Consider the following 6,561-nt stretch of genomic DNA (forward strand, 5'->3'; position numbering starts at 1 on the left):
AGTTTTTGGCCGGGGCCAGGTTTGAACCTACCACCTTCAGTATATGGGGCCAGTGCCCTATTCCTTTGAGCCACAGGTGCCGCCCATGCTTGGTTTTTTTGTTTTTTTTTGAGACAGAGCCTCAAGCTGTCACCCTGGGCAGAGTGCCATAGCATCACAACTCACAGCAACCTCCAACTCCTGGGCTCAAGCGATTCTCCTGCCTCTACCTCCCAAGTAGCTGGGTCTACGGGCACCCGCCACAACGCCTGGCTATTTTTTGGTTGCAGACGTCATTGTTGTTTGGCGCGCCCGAGCTGGATTCAAACCCACCAGCTCGGGTGTATGTGGCTAGCATCTTAGCCACTTGAGCCACAGGTGCCAAGCCTTGGCTTTTTTGTTGTTGTAGTAGTCGTCATTGTGCTTTAGCAGGCTCGGGCCAGGTTCAGACTGCCAGCCTCCGTGTATGTGGCCAGTACCCTACCTGCTGAGCTGCAGTGCCGGCCTTTTGGCAGGTCTTTGTTCAAATACCACCTTACCAAGGAGGCCCACCTGCAACCAACCTATTTACAACAGCACCCACCCACCCTGCACCCCTCCCACTGCAGGTCCCTACACCCTATCATTGTTGCCTAAAGCACTCAGCACCTTCTAACCTACTCTGTGGGTTACTGCCTATCACCATCTGCCTTCCCTTCCCACAATGGGAGCTCCCTGAAGGGACTTTTGTCTATTTTGTTTACTTGTGGAACTGCAGCACACACTAGGTGCTCAATATGTATTTGTGAAAAAAACCAATAAATGAACTAATGGACTTGCTTTTAGGCAGACAGATTCACACTCTGTCCCACAACAATGAAATTCATGTGGGGCAAACCACATCCCCATCCCTCTCAAGCAGGCACCAGGGAGGAACAAGGGCCTGACCAGCACCAGGATACTCCAGACTGGATCTGTGCTGGCTCAGGAATCAAGTATTATCTTTCCACAGAGGCTGCTAAGATGACAGGCTATAAGCCCAGAGCTTCCAGGGGCCACTATGCCACCAAGAGAGGAGAGAAGGACACCTATACAGGGTCAGGGACTGAAAAGGATACCTGAGTCCATCATGGGAGCCCAGGATCACCCTGCCCCAGGAATTTCAGGTACATACTACAAGTATGGGTTAAGTTTCTCTCACTACAACTCTACTCAAATCTGCCCAAATGAGGTAGCTATGCATAAGGACAGGGATTTCTGAGGCTATCCCTGCAAACATGAACTGAGGCATATAACTACCCTGGGATTTCTAAATTCCCCTATGTGAAACAGGGCTAGTAACAGTACCACCTCTATCCATATCCAACAAGCTTGTCCTGAGGATGAGCTACTAGCTGGAAATGATAGCAGGCGACACGTACAGAGTGCTGGCTATCTGCCAGGCACTACTGATTCAGTAATTGAATCATATGAACTCATTTAATCCACAAACAACTCTCTGAGGTAGACCCTATTATCACTCCCAATTTACAGATGAGGAAATGGAGGCCAAAAGAAGTGAAGCAACTTGCCCAAGATCACAAAGCCAGGCAGTGGTAGTGCTTAGCAGACATCATTTAATCTCCCATGCCCTGGAGAGCATGCTTTTGATTCTAACCCAGGCGGCTTCAAAGCATTCATTGACCAGGGACAAATCTCGACCTCTCTGAGCACAGGTTCTTGCCTAAAGCAGGGAACAATCCCCGCCATAAAGACGATTAAAAAGAGAGTAACGAACAGAAAGGAAAAGGACAGTAATATGCATGGTGCCCAATGGGTGCTCTCAGAATGGCAGTGCCAACCACTCTGATTTAAGAAATGCTTGACCCTTGGAGATTCAGCAGAATCAGCCCCAGTGGGCAAGGACTACCTTTAGCCCATTGGACAAATGAAGACAACTGAGGCTCTGGGAAATCTCATGTTATGGGCTCCCTTCACTTTTCACAGGCCATGTCAGCCTCAAAGCAGGTTGCTAGCTCCCCCAGATGACTTCTCAGCCTCAACCACTTCCTCTTCCCAACCTCAAGCCCTTCCCCTTTCTGGCTCTTGGGGAACCCCATCCTCTCCACTCAAGGCCCAGTCTCAGCCCCCAGCCCCTCCCACACCATTCAGGCCCAGCTCCCTCCATTCTGAGCACCAGATAAGCCCTCTGGGTCCACATCATTGATTCCTATGCTCTCAGTATGGTGGTGCCCTCAATCAACACGAGAGGGGCAACACCTATCTAAAGCTATTCAAGGCTGGTCAACAGCAGAGCTAGGTGGCAGAGTCCCACAGACCTTGAAGTGAGTCCCAGCTCTGCTACTCTCTAGCTTTGGGGCCTTGAGCATGTGACTTCACCTCTCTGAGCCTCAGTTTCCCCATCTGAAAAACAGACAAACAAGAGGTCCCAGCTGCACAAAAAAGTCATGAGGATTAATCAGGCAACTTGTAAAATGCTTGACTCAGGGTCTACAAAACAGACAGCATCCAGAAACAGGAACTGTGATTTCAACACCCACCTCTCCACCCTAATGGCTCCTATGCAGGCTTTTATCTCTCCAGTGAGTCCCTGACCTAACCTTCTCTTTCGTCAACTCTTCAGTCCCTGCTACGTCCTCCTATACCCTTCCCTGCAGTCACAACAAAGTACTCCCAACACAAGCCTTACTCACAAAATTACTTTTCTACCTCCTCCACCCAGAACATCCCCAAAGCTCAGCTCCTGGATCCCGACATCCTGCCCAGTTGAATCTTCTCCCAGCTTACCCTTCTCTTCAGTTTGGATAGTTACTTGATCTATGGTATAAACTATCTATTTACCCAGAGCCCACATCACATCAGGGGTAGACACAGGAGGATAGGGCCAGGGTAGACTCAAGCGTGTCCTTATTCAAGCTATCATTCAACAAATATTTAATGAGTGTCAGGCATGCTAGGATGACATGAGGGCCCTGCTGGGTTGAGACAGGCAGACATGAAACCCACAGTTGGGGACCATTCCCTGCATGCCATGCCCTACCTAATCATCCCACCTAATCCTGAGAGCACTTTCTTTCTTTTTTTTTTTCTAGAGACAGAGTCTCACTACATTGACCTTGGTAGAGTGCCGTGGCATCACAGCTCACAGCAACCTACAGCTCTTGGGCTTAGGCGATTGTCTTGCTTCAGCCTCCCAAGTAGCTGGGACTACAGGTGCCTGCCACAATGCCCGGCTATTTTTTGGTGCAGTTTGGCCAGGGCTGAGTTTGAACCCACCACCCTTGGTATATGTGGGCCAGCGCCCTACTAAAATCATAGTACACAGGAAGTGCATAGGAAGAGTACAGGGAGACTCCACCAGGCTACAGGAAAAGACAAGCATTCTGATTCTCTGCTCCATCCCTGCCCTGAATCACATATCTTATCTCTCATTAAAACAACATGTGACATATTCCTATATTTACCATGGGCTGCCACAGGACTACATACTTCACATATGTTGACTTTAAAAAAAAAAAAAGAGAGAGAAAAGGTCTTGTTCTGTCCTCCATGTTAAAGTACAGTGGCATCGTTATTGCTCACTGCTGCCCCATAGTCCTGGGCTCACGTGAGCCTCCTTACCTCCACCTCCTGAGTAGCTGGGACTACAGGTTCATGCTTCTCTGCCCAACTCTGCTGACCCTTTTGATTGTCCCCACAACTTTGTAAGATGATGCTATCCTTTCTACAGATGGGAAAACTGAGGTACAGAGGTTGAGTCATTTGCTTAAGGTCACACAGGTAGGAACTGGAAGAGCTGGCAGAACTCAAGCTCTGAACTATCCCTATCCTGTCTGTTGCCTTTCACACAACTATATATATGAATATATAATTAAAAAACATGAGGGCCTGGCTTGGCACTGGTAGCTCAGTGTTTAGGGCACTGGCCACATACACCAAGGCTAGCAAGTTTGAACCCAGCCCAGGCCTGCTAAATGACAACAACAAGAGTTCCTGTAGTCTCAGCTACTTGGGAGGCTGAGGCAAGAGAATCACTTAAGCCCAAGAGTTGGAGGTTGCTGTGAGCTGTGACACCACCGCATTCTACCAAGGGTGACATAGTGAGACTCTGTCTCAAAAACAAAACAAAACAAAACATTGAGGGCCCAGAAAAATTACATAGGACAAAGAATTAGAATTAGATTGAAAGAATCAGAGAAGTTGCCGGGTGTGGTGGCTCATGCCTAAAATTCTAGCAGTCTTGGAGGCAAAGGAGAGTGGATTGCCTGAGCTCACAGGTTTGAAACCAGCCTGAGCCAGAGCGAGACCCTGTCTCTAAAAATAGCCAAGCCTGTGGTAGACACCTGTAGTCCCAGCTACTCGGAAGACTGAGGCAAGAGAACCACTTAAGCCCAATAGTTTGAGGATGCTATGAGCTATGATGCCATGGCACTCCACTAAGAGAAAACAGAAGCAGGAAGAATGCTTGCAGTGAGAAGTTTGAGATCAACCTGAGCAAGAGTGAGACCCCATCTCTGCAAAAAATAGAAAAATTAGCTGGGCGTGGTAACAAGCATCTGTAGTCCCCAGCTACTCAAGAAGCAGGGGATTGCTTGAGCCCAGGAATTCAAGGCTGCAGTGAGCTAGGACGGTGCCACTGCACTCTAGCCTAGAAGATGGACCAAGATTCTGACTAGAAAAAAAGGAAAAGAAATAAAGGAACCATTAGGGACATCCATGAGTTGATGGGCTGGGGAGTGTGGCCAAAGTCAAGCCAAGGTATATGGTATCACTCAGCAGCACAACCCTACAGTTCCATAGCTTCCAGAGTTAACGACACCTCTCCCTGCACCCCAGTGGCCTCCTCCCAAAGGGTTACTGGAGGATTACATGGCTGATTACAAGGAAAGAGTGTGGCCAGAGATGACTCCAGCTGCTCTGTGCAAGTGGCAGGTTAGCAGGAACAGGAACAGGGCAGTAGACAGGGAGGGCCACAAGTAGCTGTCCAGAATGGCAGCAGTAGGCATGGAGGGAAGTGACTGGAGTGGTCCAGGTGTTCCAGTGATGGGTGAGGCAGTAGGAACACCCATCACCTGTGTGGCCTAGGCTGGGGGCTAGTTAAATTGCTTCTACCTTGACAGCTATAGGGAGCTGGGGTCAAAGTGTGCCTTCCTAGAAAGAACAGCTGCTCCTACTCACTGCATTCAAGTAGGCTCCAGCACCCACCCTCTTGTCTCCCACCCCATATCCTGTCAGTCTCTCTTCAGGGGCAGATGGGACACAGGAAAGTGGGAGGGACTCTCCAGAGGAGAAATAGGGCAAAGTTTGAAGGAGCAGCCCCTGGACTGGGTGAGCAGCCTTGGGTGCCATCCTGTACTGGGTGTGTCTGGGAGCCCAGAGATGAACCTCACTCAGGTCCTCTCTTTGAGAGTTCCTAGATGGGTGGGCTGGGGACAAAGTGGATCTGTGTTCCCATGGCCCTGGTGGAGAGGTCCCAGCCCCGGTGGAGAGGCAGCTACCACGCATCAATGGAAAAGCCCCATCCCCGCTGCCATACCAGGACCAGCACCATCCTCTTCTGGACAACAGTGGGACTCTCAAAGCATCCACCCCTACCCTGCCTCATTAGTCTCTTCCCCACAACATAGCAGGGCCGTGGTGTCAAGGGTAAACTTCTTTAACTCCTACTGAACTAATAAACTGAGGCAATGAGGAGAAGCTGCCTCTAACTCTAGAGAAAGATAGGCAGCCACTGCCTGCTTCCCGATGGAAGAACACCATTGGAAGTGAGCTTAGAACAAAACATCAAACCACAATCTGATATTCGAAAAATACAGATGACAACAGAACACATTAAATCAACTCTACTGCAGGATACAATCAGCAGATTCCAGTCTTTAAAAAATGCTACAGGAGGCTCAGCGCCCATAGCACAGTGATTATGGCGCCAGCCACATACACCAAGGCTGGCGGGTTTGAACCCAGCCAGGAACAGCTAATCAACAATGACAACTGCAACAACAACAAAAAATAGCCAGGCATTGTGGCAAGCACCTGTAGTTCCAGTCTCTTGGGAGGCTGAGTCAAGAGAATCGCTTAAGCCATCGAGTTTGAGATTGCTGTGAGCTGTGATGCCACTGCACTCTACCAAGGGCAACATAGTGAAACTCTGTCTCAAAAAAAAAGGGCTCAGCGCCTGTGGCTCAAGCAGCTAAGTTGCCAGCCACATACACCAGAGGTGTCGGGTTCGAATCCAGCCCACGCCTGCCAAAAACAATGATGGCTGCAACCAAAAAATAGCCGGGCACCTGTAGTCCCAGCTACTTGGGAGGCAGAGGCAGGAGAAGAATCACTTGAGCCCAGGAGATGGAGGTTGCTGTGATGCCACAGCACTCTACCCAGGGGGGTGGCTTGAGGCTCTGTCTCAAATAGAAAAAAAGAAAATGCTACAGTAAAACTGCTTTCAACATGTCCATGCAAGGCCGGGATCGGAGTGGGGGGATAACAGGGAAATCCTACAGATGGGACTCAAGACAACCCCAGTATTTATGAGACGATCTGAAGTTTGAACACTGATTAAATATTTGATAGTGGCTCAGCGCCTGTGGCTCAAGTGGCTAAGGC

The 6,561-nt window shown here is 49.4% G+C and overlaps 1 protein-coding gene across 4 annotated transcripts in view; it reads right to left on the bottom strand.

Annotated features, from left to right (window-relative positions):
- The window catches only part of DEDD2 (death effector domain containing 2), a 22,687-nt gene that overhangs the window by 1,735 nt on the left and 14,391 nt on the right, over window positions 1-6,561 (bottom strand). The gene's annotated exons all lie outside the window — the stretch shown is intronic.

The sequence above is a fragment of the Otolemur garnettii genome, unplaced genomic scaffold (genome assembly GCF_000181295.1).
Source record: "Otolemur garnettii isolate 467f Iridium unplaced genomic scaffold, OtoGar3 scaffold00152, whole genome shotgun sequence".
NCBI classification, from domain to species: domain Eukaryota; kingdom Metazoa; phylum Chordata; class Mammalia; order Primates; family Galagidae; genus Otolemur; species Otolemur garnettii.